This window comes from Typopeltis vanoorti, chromosome 19 (assembly GCF_054136105.1).
Source record: "Typopeltis vanoorti isolate ZY-2024b chromosome 19, IOZ_Tvanoo_1.0, whole genome shotgun sequence".
Classification (NCBI taxonomy): domain Eukaryota; kingdom Metazoa; phylum Arthropoda; class Arachnida; order Uropygi; family Thelyphonidae; genus Typopeltis; species Typopeltis vanoorti.
In genome coordinates, this window is record NC_143567.1 from 18779020 (window position 1) to 18795652 (window position 16633).

The following is a 16633-nucleotide window of genomic DNA, read 5'->3' on the forward strand; positions in this document are numbered from 1 at the left end:
AACTCTTGGGACAAAAATTTTCTTGTACATAGCATTAAATTTTGTGATTTGTCTATTTTTGGAGGTTAAAAATATATTTATAAGTAGCATTGATCACATTATCTAAACAAGACCATAAATCAGTGCAAGTGAAGACATGGCAAATCAAACAACTTGGTTGAGTGCATACCTTGTGGATTATAATCTTCATGTAACAGAGTCAGTGATGCTTTTTGATAGATCCATTTAGCTCTTCTAGAATAGAAATGTTCTTTGAAAAGTAGAAACTTCAGAATTATATTATTGTTCCTAGATCATTTCAGAAATATTGTATAAGTTGATTCAGAAGTCTTGCTTTCTTGAATTTCACTTGTTCTAGTTTAAGCATCTTTCTTTTTACTTGCCCATCAAGTTTGTCCGTGATGAGTATGTAGCTATTTCGATCAAGAAATGAATGTGACAAATGATAACTAACACTGGGTTCAATAGGTCGTAATAATATAGATAATATAGATTAAAGTGAAAAGTGCTATACTAGTTAATACAGTTAGCCATAAATGCGACAATCATGCCAAAATGGGAAAAAATGTTTAATGCTGTAGATTGACAACCAAACTGGTTGCCGTGTTCCCTCAAAGCCAAGCTATTCACAGACTAACTTTCTTGTTTGTGTAAATGATATAAGTAAATGTTTTATGTATGTCAGTTATGCATAAATGCTTTATTTAAGTAATTTACGCACAGGAACGACTGTTTGAAAATTATTAAACCATTACATGCATCTACAAGCAGGTGGGGAGGGTGGGGGAAGGCAGTGATTAGCTACACACTGAAATTCATTCTATGACAGTAGTCTGGAACCTGACATGTATGACAGGGGATATGCCTGTATAGTTTTACTACCAATTTGCTTTATTTATTTTGATACTGACATTATATTAGACCAAGAAACTCATCTAATGTGAAATGACGTCTGATAACACAGAGATTTAGCTTTTTTGCTGAGGAACATAAATAGATTCCTGTAGTCAAATTGCTTAATGTGTGCATGCTTTCTGGGAGACAAGAGCTACTAATGGAACCACTAATATTGAAGGTATACAGGCAGCGGAATTTAGTTGCAGATGACTCACAAGCCTTCATGACGATTTATTTCATTTTATTTTATTTTTTATTTATTTTTTTGGTACATGGATTCAGGTGCTGTTGGCCTGAAAAACAATTCCATTACTGTTTTCGACTATCAAGGGTTATAACTTCTAAATGGAATTATACAGGGCAATATACAGTTCATACTTAAAATTACAAAAGTTTGTAAGTTAACAGAACTTTATGCAAGTCAAGATTAATCACAATCACCATTGTTAATCATCATCATATACATGGATAATATCATGAATGAAAATGGCACAAAACTGATATCAAAACTGAAGATATTAAACTTAGCTTTACTTTATGCATTGCAAATCCAGTGTTACACTCCTAAATAAACAGGACTCATTACCTAAACTGACCAATTGTTGTAACAAATTTGGTATGAAAATTTGCAGCCAAAAGACAAAATCCGATAAAAATCGGCAAAAACATGGAAAAGATCAGTTGCATTCTCAATGGTGAACTTACACAAGTAAACGATTTCAGCTATTTATGCACAATTTTAAGTAAAAATGACATATTACATAATGCAATAGAAAACAGAATAAGCAAGGCTAGTTATAATGAGTAATCAGCTTTATCTGAACAGAATATGTGGAATATATATATATACAAAACAATGTTTAAACCAATTTTAACATATGAAATGGAAATTTGGGTTAGAAATAAAATACATGATTAAGGGTTGGTGTCCATCAATATGAAATTTCTAGGAAAATAAGTAGCATGAACATATTTGTCCAGATAATGGAATGTGCTGAATAACAGGATAATCAACAATATGCAGTCTACAGTTCTGCTTAGCTAAATTTTAAATTTGTGAATACTCTTTCACCTAAGAAATACTACATGCTAATACTTGTTCAGTAATTTGCAAATAGACTGATCCTTCCTTATTTTCCTTTGAACTTGATCATTCTAAATGCTAATTAACCACTTCATCTTTACTATAATCAGATTTTAGTTAAAAATAGCCAGAAGTATTAGCAGTAACTAGAATACTCTTTAATTTTGTCCTTAGATTTTAATCAGCATACATAGCTAATAGTAGTTTTTCCTTCGAACAGTGAAACATCATTTTCTCGCTTAAACATGATTTAACAGAGGACAAAATTCAACACTAATAATGAATAGGAAACAAATACAATGAATGAAATTTGCAAAATAATGAAATTATGAAAAAATTCATTTGAAATACTATTAACTACTAAAGTCATGTAAGTAAATGCTACAAGAAGGCTGCAATCAAATGACAGCCTTAAACAGTGTGACACAATTAACAACCAATAAGTTGCTGAAACTCAAACCCAACCAGCTATACGAGGATGAGGACTGCATTCTAAGTAATAAAGGACTACTGAATACAGCTGTCTCTTCATACTTTGATTGTTTCTGAGAATTTTCAACGATTTTTTAAGGTACGATCACATAATTTAAATTTGTGCCTAATTCTGTTCCAACATATTAAACAAAAACATATCTAAAGCAAGAAAGTATCTTGAGTTAGATGTACTTAACATGTGGGAAAAAAAAAGATCACATATATTTTCATACAGCCCAAAGTCAGCAGATAGTAATGATTTTGTTTTTTGTTTTGTGGTGAGAAACCTGGTTGATATTACCTGTTTACTCTGTGATCTAGTTTTGTAACATAATAGTTCAAGCTGAAGAGTTGTTTCCCTGGCACTGAAAACATCACTGGCACATACCAAATGTAGACACAGCCTGTTCAAAATAGAGAGACTAGAGAGCAAATCCAATGGTGGAAAGCAAAAATTTTTCTGCAAAAAAATAAGAGATTTATTGCAGAAAAATTTCAGTTTTCCTTTTTTTTTTTTTTTTTTTTTTTTTTTTTTTTTTTTTTTTTTTTTAATCAAAATGCAATTTTCTCCACTTCTACTATAAAAAAAAAAAAATAAAAAATTCAGGATGGTTAAACATCTTGAAAAAGATAAACAGTAATAAGACTTTGTATATACTGGTTTATTAAAAAAAAAAAAAAAAAAATCTAAATTATGAAAACTTGTGGGGAAGAAATAATGTGCTTACGAGACATCAAATATTCAGATGTAAATCATAGGTTGGATGGAGAATGTGACATCTTTTTTTGTTCAAAATGATTATCAACTTCTAAAATATCAAGTATCTATTATGTCTCTGACTATACCTTAAGTAACTTTCCATAGAAAACAAAGCCGATATCCATCTACTAAGGGTTATGTGACTATCATACATCACAACCTTGAAACTACAACACAAAGAAATATAAATGATGGCATCTCCCACAAAAGTCTGATACAACCAGACATCAGACAATAACTTGCTTTGATACACATTTATGATGGTAAGAGTTTACAAAACAAAAACCTTTTATAAATTTTCCACCCTACCAACCAGAATGATGCTATTATACATATGTGATGTTGTAGAAAAACAAATTATTTTTTTTTTAACCATTCATTTTTGTAACTACACACAAAGTACCTTGTTTTCAAGAATTTGATATTAATTTCTTCATTGAATTTCCTACATGTAAAACCTATACTTATATATTTTTGCACTACACAGAATCAGAGGAACAAACAAGAAAAAAAGATATTGACCTTTATTATTCTTTTGCCGATTTCAAATACACATTTGATAATAAACACAAATGATAATAAACATACTAACTGTGTGGTACCAGAATGCCAAACAATGGCATAACATGGTGTATCAATGCCAAGTATTAATATGCAAAGCAAACATAGTCGTAAGACTATCACCACACTTCACTCCCACTTTTAAATTTCGCTACAAAAAATATCAATGCAGCAGAGAAAAAAATAAATTAGTCATCATACACAGTAGATATATCACTTAGCATCAATAAAAAAATAATGAAGCTAGGAAAAAATGACAAAGGAGATAATACCTTTAAACAATCACATAATAGAACACAAACAGTTTTAACTATTTGGGTTCAAATATTTAAAAACTGTTGATGTGTTCTATATTTAAATATAGTATTGATGTTGGTCAACTGGAGAGTTATTGGAAAAAAGAATAGTGACTGCAGTTGAATAGATGATCTGAGGAAGTAAGAGGTTATATGGAAGAGCAGGAAATTAAGACAGGAGGGATTGAAGAAGAGCTTGTAAATGGAGAGGTGAGTAGTGTGAGTGAAGAGAATGAGAACACAAGACAGATTGGAAAACAGGGAAATCAGGGTAAATGGACAGGGAGACACTGTGTGAGAGAGCCAGGAATGTTGACAGGCCTGGGTCTTGGGAGGATTATAAAATCATTGGTGATAGAGAAATAGCCAGGGAGAGGAAATTGAGGAGTCACATCTAAAAAAGTGGTTGGTGGGATTTGTTCTAGAACCAGAGATGAGTTATTATGTTTGTTTACAAATGACAGAAGTATTCAAATTAAGTGGAATGAAACTGTTGCATTGATCAAGTCATCTGCCCAAAAAATGTTGGAACAGAGATGCAGGGGTATCATGAAGAAAGAGATATGCCAGAAAGGAAGGAAAAGTGCTGTTGTTAATTGCAGAAGAGTTAAACCCATCCAATGTAGAGATGCACAGGGCAAATAATGGCAGCAATTTAATGCAGAATGGTGTGAGACAGAGATTAAATATTTAGCTCAGTGTTGCTAGACCTGGTAGCAGAAAATGCATCAAATTACCCTAGCAAATAAAGAAGGGGGTGAACATTATGGGTTATTTTAAAAGAACTGAAGGAGCAGATGAGGAAGGAAAATCACTTCATAAGGGTAGCAAAAGTGCAATATGAACAATGGTTAAGCTAATGAGAAAAAATAAAATAAAATAAAATAAAATCCCTGGGAGTACTTCTTTTGATATACACATACCAGCCACTGAATTAGAAACTTTGATTTTATTCAATGCTTTCCGTATAAGTATGCAAATGCCAACCAATCCTCTTCAATTCCCTGCACATAGTTCAATGAGATATGGATCGGAAACAGCCTTCATTAAATGCTTTGGTTTAATTGCTGCACATATGAAGTTCTATTTATCTGTACAAGCCTTCTCAGACGACAGCAATCTGGTTCCTAACAGATTGTCTTAGGACTACACTTCTTAGACAAGCAATGTGGGTTGTTTTTCCACTGATTAAACACCCAGGATATCTCACCTTTTGAGAAACCAGTCAGCTCTGCTGTTTTCACAATTGTGGCTCCAGCCAGAGAGGCCCACAATAAATCCTTTATCAAACTCTGAAAGATCCTTTTTCTCATGGTGATCAACACTATTGATAATTACCAACCAGCAGCAATGTTAAATAGTTGCCTAGAACACATGGTAATGCATGTGACCAAGTATTTTGCATATATGCTTCATAAGTTATGTTTACATATATCTGCATAGAGGTTTCTAATTCAGTAACCAGCATATGTAAAAGAACAACAAAAACCGAGAAAGATATATTGGATATTAAGTGAGAAATTCATAGTTATTTCATCCTCATGAATGTGATGTCATGCAGAACTTGAGATCACCAGAAAGGATGGAGGGAGGATTGATAGTGGGTGACAGTGTACACTCAGATATGGAAATGTCTTCTGGTTTTCAATTTCAATGCTAAACTTTATGCATCTGTGTTTTTGTTCAGACAGCTAAGGAAGATATCTAATGTTTGGTGGCCATGGGGACAACTGACGAAAATATTGTCAATATATAGATCCCTTTATTTAGTTTTAAAGTAGAGGAATCTACAGCATGTTGCTCAAAAGCTTCCAATAGGGGGAGACAGTAGTGAGCACATGCTATATCTTCCTTTTGTAGGTAAAAATCATTTACAAAGCAACCAAAACTTAGTATATGGGCAAAGAAAGCAGTAATACTGGACAGAAATTTGTTCTATAAAGAAAGAATTATTTGAGTTTAATGGTGCAAGGACAGCTATGGTCATACTGTGCCAAAAACACATTGGATAAATAAGGGGCTCACATAGGTCTAAAAACTATATATAAAAGTAGAATTAAGAGGGCAAAAAGGGCAAATCATAAATGAAACATTTCTTAGAAGTATACTATTTAATAAATAAGTAAGACAATATAAAATCAGTGTAGAAAAACAAATGTAAAAGGGATATAAAAAGTATAAGAAAATGAATTTTAATATTTTAAATATATTAAAATTCATAGAGGCTAGGAATAAGAAAAGTCTCATTGACTATGTTATTGTTGATAGTGATGTTTTCTCCCTAGTGCAAGACACCAGAGTGTACAGAGGATTTGAAATTGGAAGTGATCACTATTTAGTCTTGAGCAGGATAAAATTCAATTTCATATTGAAAAGAATAACATGCAAGAAAGTTTTAAAGCGAATAAAAGTTGAGCAGCTCTCAGATGTGAACTGTAGACTAAAATACAGAAAGATTATTGAAAAGAAAATGAAAGAGTTTGAGAACAGGAATCAAACCTTGGAGATTCAGTGGCAAACTCTGAAAAAAACATTGATTGATTCTGTCAGAGAGGCATGTGGTGAGGTTGTCTGCAAGGATAAAAAACTCAGAACTCCCTGGTGGACACAGGAAGTTAAAGAGGCAGTGAAGGAAAAGAAGAAAGCATCAAAAGTTCCTGTCAAATAAGTCAGCTTTTACTCTTACAGAATACAGAGACAAATGTAAGAAAGCTAAACAGTGTGTAAAACTAGCAAAACAAAAGTCATGGGAGGACTTTGGCAAGAATATAGAAAATAAATATCAAGAAGGTGGCAAAATATTCTCGAGGTTGTTGAAGAAGCTTAGGAATGGAGGAAAGAGTGCTGTAAAAGGAGTTAGAGATGATAAAGGTGACATGAAAATAGGAGAAAAAGATATCCTTGAAGTATGGAGTAATTACTTTGTAAAACTCCTAAATGAAACAAGCAGTGATGACAGCACAGTGATAAAAAACACTGACCAGGCATGCAGTCAGGAATACATATTCATACTTGAAGTAGAAAAAGCCATCAAAGGCTTGAAATGTGGAAAGGCAGCAGGAGTAGATGATATTCGACCAGAAATGCTGAAGTATGGTGGTATAAAAGTCTTACAGTGGCTGCACTGCATAGTTCAGAAAGCCTGTACAGAGGGACGAATTCCTGATGATTGGAGTAGAGCTCTCATAGTACCCATATATAAAAAGGGAAATAAAACTGAATGTGAGAATTACAGAGGTATTTCCCTACTGAGTGTTCCTGGCAAGATCTATGCAAGTATACTTGAGAAACGGTTGAGAAGAATTGTGGAAGAAAAGCTTGGTGAAAAACAAGCTGGATTCAGGCCAAATAGAGGCTGTCAGGATCAGATCTTCACTTTATGACAAACAGTCGAGAAAGCAACGGAATATAACAAAGATCTGTATTTAAGTTTTGTCGATTTGGAAAAGACATATGACAAGGTGCCAAGAGAGAAGCTATTCAATACACTGCAGTTATATGGTGTCAATGGGGCATTATATCAAGCAATACTTAGTCTTTATTTCAGTTGTAAGTCAGCAGTTAGAATTGAAGGAAGTACAGGAAGATGGTTTAATGTTAAATCTGGTGTGAGACAAGGATGTACATTATCCCCTCTGTTATTCATTATCTATATGGATCACATTATGAAGGAAATTGGTATTAAACCTGATATCAAAATTGGAGATGTTAATGTCAGCTCTTTGCTTTATGCGGATGATGTTATACTTCTAAATAAATCCGCTACAAGTCTGCAAGATTCTCTGACTAAATTGAATAGCTGTTGTAATAGATATGGTATGAAGGTCAGCAATAAAAAGACAAAGACAATGAAGATAGGCAAAATCATTGAAAATGTCAACTGTGTTGAGAATGGAGAACCAGTGGAACAAGTAAAACATTTCAGCTACTTAGGCACGATTTTTACTGAAGATGGTAAATTAAATATAGAAATAGACAACAGAATCAGCAAAGCTGCTATGGTAGGAAGTCAATTGAATAAATTCATATGGAATAAGAGAGAAATTAGTCAGAACACTAAATTAGCTGTATACAAGACAGTGTTCAAACCAGTCTTAACTTATGGATCTGAGAGCTGGGTCAGAAGTAAAACACTTGACCAAAAACTAGAGACCACAGATATGAGAGTCCTGAGAAAGATTAGAGGCATGAACAGATGGCATCAATGGCAATATCATATTAAAAATGAGGATATTAGGAAAGAACTTGACATTGTCAACATCCAGGAATGCGTTAGCAGAGCTAATCTCAGGTGGTATGGTCACTTAACCAGAATGGGCAGTGAAGAAAGATTAGCAAAACAAGTGTTCTCTGCCAGGTTGTCAGGAAAACGACCCAGAGGAAGACCAAGATATAAGTGGATTGATATGGTACAAAGTGCCTTAGACGATAGAAATATAAGCTCTGATAATGTTGGGGTCTTGACAAGTAACAGACTGATTTGGAGGAAAATTGTAGATAGGAAGTTAGTAATGATGTAAATTTTTCATGTAGTACTATCATATCCTGTACACCCCTTGAGGGTACATGTCAGGAATTTGATGATGATGATGATGATGGAGGTTGACAAGTATTGGTCTTGGAACATCCTATAAAGTGACAAAGTACTTTTTCATATTTGTGGAACAGTGAACACTCAAAACTGCTGTATCTGTTTTACAGAACATTCTGTGCATTTCAATAACATCCTGCACATTTGCTAAAGAATATGGTACAGATAGGATTTACAGCCAAATTTGTTATGGGCTGTTATCAAAGAAATCCATCTAACCCGACCTGTGACTTTCACAGTCATGGCTACATGTTATCAAGACATGGTGAGCAGTTTCATCATCCCACAACTGAGTAAAGAGGGTGCCTGAACACAAGAGTGTTAATGCAAGATGAAGCACCATCCCACACAGGACGTGAAGTTCAGCAATTATTGTGTCAACATTTCACAGAGGATACAGTAATCAGTTGCTCATTTTCTACGAAATGACCAATGCAATCACCAGACCTTAATCCCTGTGACATTTGATTTTGGGAATTACCTCAAATGCGGTGTACTGGGGAAAGTTCATGCCTGAAAAATTTGAGAGACAAAATCGCATGTGCAAAAACTTTCAACAGATCAGCAGGGCTCTACTGTAGACAATGCTGTATAGTGGTCAGCTATTGATCCTGCGCAAAGGCCAATGCATCGAACGTCACTTCCACTGATCATTCAGATCCCCTTGAAAGCTCCTTGCAGCATGTTGACGTAGAGTCAACATGCTGCAAGGAGCATGATTAATTCACATTAATGTACGCTGCTTGGAAAGAAGTCAACAGACACCACTGCGTGAGGAACAAACAGCCATGCCACCCATCTTAATAAGATGTAGGATAAGGCTACGTAGAGCCCAGTTAAGTGTAGTGATGCTCATGTCCACAGTTACAGAAGTAGCCTTATGACATGGCGCATTGTCTTGGTGAAAGAGACAATGATCAGTTCCATACAACTGCCACACAGTAAAAATATTGCACTGTCCACCATGTTCATTACCTCTAAGAGTTCAATGTTCATGGCACCACAAAGAGAGGTCCAAGGCCCAACCAGGAAAAACAAGATCATACCATCAAACCGCCACTTCCAAACTTTATAGTTGAGGTTATGCAACTCTGGTAAGAGATGTTTATCAGGCATCCAGAGGTGGTGCTGTGATGGTATGGTCCTGTTCCAAGCTTCTTCATCTAACTGTACATGCTCTTTGCACCAGTGAAGACAATGCTGCATGTTGGTTTGGGTAATGTGAGGCTGGCATATTGCAGTCCTACCATGGAAACCCATGTTATGAGCCTTGGTTCTGAATGTTTTTGTGCAGATCTGTCTTCCATTTGAGGCCTGAAACTCCACATTCAAATTCAGAAGGCTGACGAATGGCAATTTTTACATATTATCATTTGTAGAATCCTACAGTTATGGTCAGTAAGTATGGTGAGTTGTCCGCTCTGTGTAGCACTTGCAGTTGATTCTTTGCACTTACATCTCTCTATAGTATCACTGATTATTGAAAAAGAGATAGGCCTGCAACATGGAATACTTTCACAATGCAACTTTCAAACTCCGTCAGTTCCCTTTTCACAGTCATTTCACCCAGACAAAGTTGGACAGACTTGGAAGCATCATATGAGGGTGGTCTGAAAAGTTCTTGACCTAACAATGAAAAAACGAATTAATAATTTCAAAATTATTTTTAAACATAATCTTACTTGAGACTAATACATTTATTCCAGCGCCATTATCCTGTCCCTGTAGTGGTTCTCAGTAAGATCTGCAAAAATACCCCTCTACAGCTGCAATCACCTCTTGATTCAAAGAAAAACGCTGACCAGTGAGAAAAAGTTTTAGTTTTGGGAAGAGATAGAAGTCAGAGGGAACCAAATCTGGGGAATAGGGTGTATGTTCCAACAACTCATAGTGCAGATCCCTTAATTTTCTCAGGCAACCAAATCTAGGCATAATAGTCTGAATGTGGCTAAATGAAACAAACAGAAATAATAACCTTCCCATTGCCAAAACACCTTTGTGGGCAGGTGCACTATCCAGATGAAAGATGATTTTTATCCTTCTGAAAACCGGATCTTTTCTCACGAATTTTTTTGTCTAGTCTGGTTAAAAGATCGGAATAATAATCCCCGGTTATTGTTTTACCCTTTTCAAAATAATTAATAAAATAGAATCCCAAAACACCAAAGCCATGACCTTTCTTTCTGGTGGACCTGACTTTGTCTTCTTTATTGCTGAACAACCAGCTTCTGTCCACTTTGACTGCTGTTTGGATTCTGGTGTGTTATGGTAAATCCAAGTCTCATCCATAGTAATAAATCGACACACAAAATCAGTTTTATTGTTGTTAAAATGCTCAAAGCACTGTTCAGAGATTTTCATATGAGTGCGTTTTTGACCTGCTGTGAGCAAGCGCACCACCCATCTTGCACAAAATCTTCATGCAAAATATATCCGACATGTTCTTTTGAAATGCCTATAGTCGGCAATTTCATGCACTTTTATTCCCTGGTCATCCAATACTATATCATGCGCTTGATCAATGATTTCTGGTGCTGTTGCACTTTTTGGATATCCTTCACATGGATCAACTTCAAGGCTGGTATGGACACATTTAAACTCGGCAATCCATTTCCTTAATTGTCGAAAATGAAGGTGAAGAGTGCCCATAAACTTCTTATGAACTTCGAATGAATTTCTTCTAGTGTTAAACCTTCGTTTACAAAGAATTTTATAACCGTACGATACTCAATTTTACCTATTTCAAGGGATACAGACAAAATTTTTGCTGCAGACAGCTGATAGAATGACTTGTAATTTCACATGGATGCTTATGACAGATGTACCAACTTAGGGAAAAAAAAAAAAAAATCGCACCAATTGTGTTGCCATCTATGGTCAAGACCAAGAACCTTTCACACCACCCTCTTATTCCTCTTGTTTGTAGCCAGTATGAATCGGATTGGAGTGGCCTTTGACTTCTTTCCAAGCAGTGTAATTTTCTCCCAATCATAGTGCCATATTTCCATGCTAATGGTCATTTTTGAACTAAATTTTTTATTGTCAAAATCTCTTTCCCATGTTCTGGTTAGTACTCACTAAATTTGAGGGTATTTTGTCTACTGGTTTTCTCTACAGATTGCTCTGTATAGAGGTACTTTTATTTGATACACCCCCCTCTCCCATAGCAAACACTATTTTAAAATGTACTGAAGCTGTTAATGTTCCACTACCTGTCCTAGTTTCCTGATAAGAACAATGAATGTATACAAGACATCAATGGAAAAGAGATGAAACTAGAAATGAATAATAGGAATTCTATGCTAATCAAACTGGAGTTACCAAAATGAGACTATAATAGATGATATCCCTTTAAATAATAACTATAATATGATTTCTATAAACAGATGCCAGTATAACAAGCATCTCTGAAAATATATTGTAGGCAACCAACTCTAACCATTAATCACAATATACCTATCATAACACATTCATTCCTTGACAAAGCACTGACAGCTGCCTCAGACAACCTATTACCTATATTCACTCCCCACCACCTCTCTCTCTCTCTAGCAGAAAATCTAGTTCTCCAACCCTTGACAATCTTACACAACTTCCAGGAGTGATCCTTGTCTCCCCTCGTCATGTAGTGAAAAATTTCCTCACACAGGAAGCATTCAACTCAACAGACCTCTCCATTCTGGAGAGGTCTGTTGAGGTGAATGCTTCCGAGGCAAACAGGAAATCTCTGTTGAGTTGAATGTTGCCTCTGAACCCTTCCCAACACCTCCATACCCGAAAAAACCAAGCAACCAAATCTAGGCATAACAGTCTGAATGTGGCTAAATGAAACATAAACAGGAATAATAACCTTCCTGTCTCTGCTTATCAGAAAGTTCAACATTCAAGTCATTCTTCGAGCTTCTTTGCCCACTTTCATAATATGTTCTGAACTTGAATTTCCCATCCAGACATCATTCGCCAAATTCTTTACCTCATTTCCTCCCTGCAATCCAGTTCTGTTCCTCCTATTGTCCTCCCCAGTTTTGTATCATCAGCAAACAGCTGTATATTACATCTGTATCATTTATGCACAGAGTAAATAGTAACTGTCCAGAGCCCAGCAGCAGGACACTGTCAACTATATTTTCCAGGATTCTATAACTCTATGATGACTGTTCATCACCTACTCATAGAATTCTGTGTAACATCTTGTCAGATATCTTTGCAAAAGTTCAACAGCATTACAGAGCTGCATTTCCTGTATTAGAAAAAATGAGTAAACTAATACAAAGGGATATCCTAGTTAAGGATGATGTTGCTAGACATTGTGAGTCTGCAGTTTTCCACATCAGTCTGGCAAGTGGTGTCATCCTGTGTGACCTGATTCATTGTTCTGGCTGCTTTTTTTTTTTTTTTTGTTAGTTCTTACAAGCAAGATTGGTGATTTTGTGATAACTGACCACAAGGAACAGAGAGTGTGCATGAAATTTTTTTTTGGTTAAAACTGCAGCTGAAACTATTGTTATGCTTCAGCAAGCTTTAAGGACGATGCTTTAGGTAAAACACGGGTCTCCAAGTGGTTTACCCATTTCAAATATGGGGACATGTCAGTTGAAGACCAACCACAATCTGGCCGACCTTTGACAAGCAGAAATCATGCAAACATCACAGAGATTTGCCAAGCAATCAATAAAGATCATCAAAAGACCACTGAGAAAGTTTCTAAAGAGATGAATTTGTCATGAAGTTCATGCCATCAAATTTTAACTGAAGATTTGCAAATGAAACATGTGTCTGGTAAATTTGTGCCCAGTTTGATCAAGAGGATTAAAAAAAATAATTTAAAAAAAAATAAAAAAAAAAACGTGTGAATGTTTGCCATGATTTGAGAGAGCAAGTTCTTAATGATCAGAACTTTCTTTCAAAATTGGTGACTGGGGATGAGTCTTGGTGCTACAGTTATGTTCCAGAAAGAAAACATGCATCAAACCAATGGAAACATGCAAATTCACTGAGACCCAAGAAGGCACACGAAGTTCGATCAAACATCAAGACAATGTTGATTTGTTTTTTTGATGTGAATGGAATTGTACACAAAGAATTTGTTTCTTCTGGACAAACAGTGAACCAACATTTTCATCTCAACATTTTGAGAAGACTGTGTGATCGTGTGCAATGAAAAAGAACAGAAATGTGGAGTAGTGGAGATTGGTTGTTGCACCACGACAATGCCCCAGTCCCCATGGACTTGTCTGTCCAACAGTTCTTGACGAAAAACAGCATGGCAGTTTTTCACAACCCTCCCTACTCATCTGATATCTCTCTCCATGTGACTTTTTTTTTTATTCCCACAGACAAAGAAAACCATGAAAGAACAGCGATTTGTTGATGTGGATTAAGAGAAAGAAAAGTCACTAAAGAACCATAAACAGTATTCCAGTTGAATACTGTTTATGGTCCTGTTTCCAGAACTGTTTCCAGCAGTAGAAAAAACATTGGGACAAGTATAATGACTACATGGAGATAACTTTGAAAGAGAATAGAATATGGTATTACAGGAAAACCTCACTTAATGCGAATTCGATATATGTAATAATCAGCAAGATTGAGTGAAATGATACTATTTCCTGCTTTAAGCAAGTGATTAATTAATTAATGTGATTTTTTTACGTTATGCAAAATTTAATGTTATGTGAAATTTTTTGTTACCAATCTACAGCACCTGTCAATGTAGCAGATAGTGGACAGTGGCAGTGCTGAGGGTGGTGGCTGGTGACACTTGGTTGTTGACTCAAAGCTATCATCGCAAGTGAATATGCAAACTCTGTTCTCTTCATCAATCATTTTCCTTCATTTTGCTTTAATTTAGATACCTATAAGGCTTTATAATATTCAACCCCTGATATGGAAAAGTGAAAGACTAGTAAAGAAAGCAGCAGAAAAGAGAAGAAAAGTAATTACATTAGAAGAAAGGCTGAAAGTCAGTAAGAGAACAGAACATTCAGAACAGTTAAGCGAGAATGATCTCCTTCAACTAGAAGAATAGCATGCATATGAAGAAGAAGATAAGGAGTGCGACAGGAAGAGAATGTTATGACTCAGACACTAACTACAAAAGAACTTACGTTTTCAATCACACTGAGCATGCTAAGGAAATTTTGTTTGATGATCCTGACATGGAACGAAGCTTTGAAGTACGAAGAAATCTTGATAAAGTGCCAGCTATCGCAAATTGCATGACAAGATGAAAAAGTCGTGCACTGTTCAAACATCTTTACTTAATTTTTTTGTAAACTTTGATTTTTATTAAAATATCGTCTAATATAGATTATACTGTAAATTTTTTCTAAATTTATGCTAACTGATGGATGAATTATAATTATTCCTATCAATTATCAAAATGAAGCGAATTGTATTCACTTAACATTATTATGCTTAGCATGCATTAATTGATGGATAAATTAATTGCATTAAGTGATGTTTTCCTGTATAAACTTCATCATCATCATCGAATTCCTGCCATGTACCCTCAAGGGGTGTATAGGATATGATAGCACTACATGAAAAAAATTACATCATTACTAACTTCCTATCTACAATTTTCTTCCAAATCAGTCTGTTACTTGTCAAGATTCCAACATTATCAGATCTTATATTTCTATCGTCTAAGGCACTTTGTACCATATCAATCCACCTATATCTTGGTCTTCCTCTGGGTCGTTTTCCTGCCAACCTGGTAGAGAACACTTGTTTTGCTAATCTTTCCTCTCCCATTCTATTTAAGTAACCATACCACCTGAGATTAGCTCTGCTAACGCATTCCTGGATGTTGACAATGTCAAGTTCTTTCCTAATATCCTCATTTTTAATATGATATTGCCATTGATGCCATCTGTTCATGCCTCTAATCTTTCTCAGGACTCTCATATCTGTGGTCTCTAGTCTTTGGTCAAGTGTTTTACTTCTGACCCAGCTCTCAGATCCATAAGTTAAAACTGGTTTGAACACTGTCTTGTATACAGCTAATTTAGTGTTCTGACTAATTTCTCTCTTATTCCATATGAATTTATTCAATTGACTTCCCACCATACCATTTCACCTAAGTAGCTGAAATGTTTTACTTGCTCCGCAGGTTATCCATTCACAACACAGTTGACATTTTCAATGATTCTGCCTATTTTCATTGTCTTTGTCTTTTTATTGCTGACCTTCATACTATATCTATTACAACAATTATTCAATTTAGTCAGGAAATCTTGCAGACTTGAAGCGTATTTATTTAGAAGTATAACATCATTCGCATAAAAAAAAGGGCTGACATTAACTTCTCCAATTTTGATATCATGTTTAATACCACTTTCCTTCATAATGTGATCCATATAGATAATGAATAACAGAGGGTATAATGTACATCCTTGTCTCACACCAGATTTAACATTAAACCATCTTCCTATACTTCCTTCAATTCTAACTGCTGACTTACAACTCAAAGACTAAGTATTGCTTGATATAATGCCCCATCAACACCACAGAACTGTAGCTTATTGAATAGCTTCTCTCTTGGCACCTTGTCATATGCCTTTTCACCTTGGCACCAGGGTGAAAACATCACTATCAACAATAACATAGTCTCATTGACTATGTTATTATTGATAGTGAATTTGTGCACATTTTTATGTTGGAACATGGTGTTAGTAATAACCAGTCCATGCCCTGAGCAGAAATCCAACAAATATTTGCAATTATTATTAGGTTTGCTCTTTTCTCCAAATTTTCCCAAAACATTTTTGTATGTCACAATCATTTCCTACTCTGCTATTTAGATCCCCAACAAGGACCAACTTTTCCTTTTTCATTGTGTCAGTTATTTTCTAAAGCCTCAAAAAATTCCTCCACTTCTACCTTAGTAGAACCTTCTGTGGGACCATAGGCATAAATAAGTCTCATTGTTCAGTTCCCCATTCTGATATTTGCCCACATCACTCTAC

General features: G+C 35.2%; 1 protein-coding gene across 5 annotated transcripts in view; it reads right to left on the reverse strand.

Annotated features, from left to right (window-relative positions):
- LOC150095888 (protein pangolin, isoforms A/H/I/S-like) overlaps nt 1-16633 on the reverse strand; it is a 441413-nt gene that overhangs the window by 66886 nt on the left and 357894 nt on the right. Inside the window, exon 9 of one of the 5 annotated variants that reach the window (XR_016549928.1) lies at nt 2757-2915. The exons of the other annotated variants lie outside the window; for them this stretch is intronic. The gene's annotated coding sequence lies outside the window, so the exon portion shown is untranslated. The remainder of the gene's footprint in view (nt 1-2756; nt 2916-16633) is intronic. 5 annotated transcript variants of the gene reach the window in all.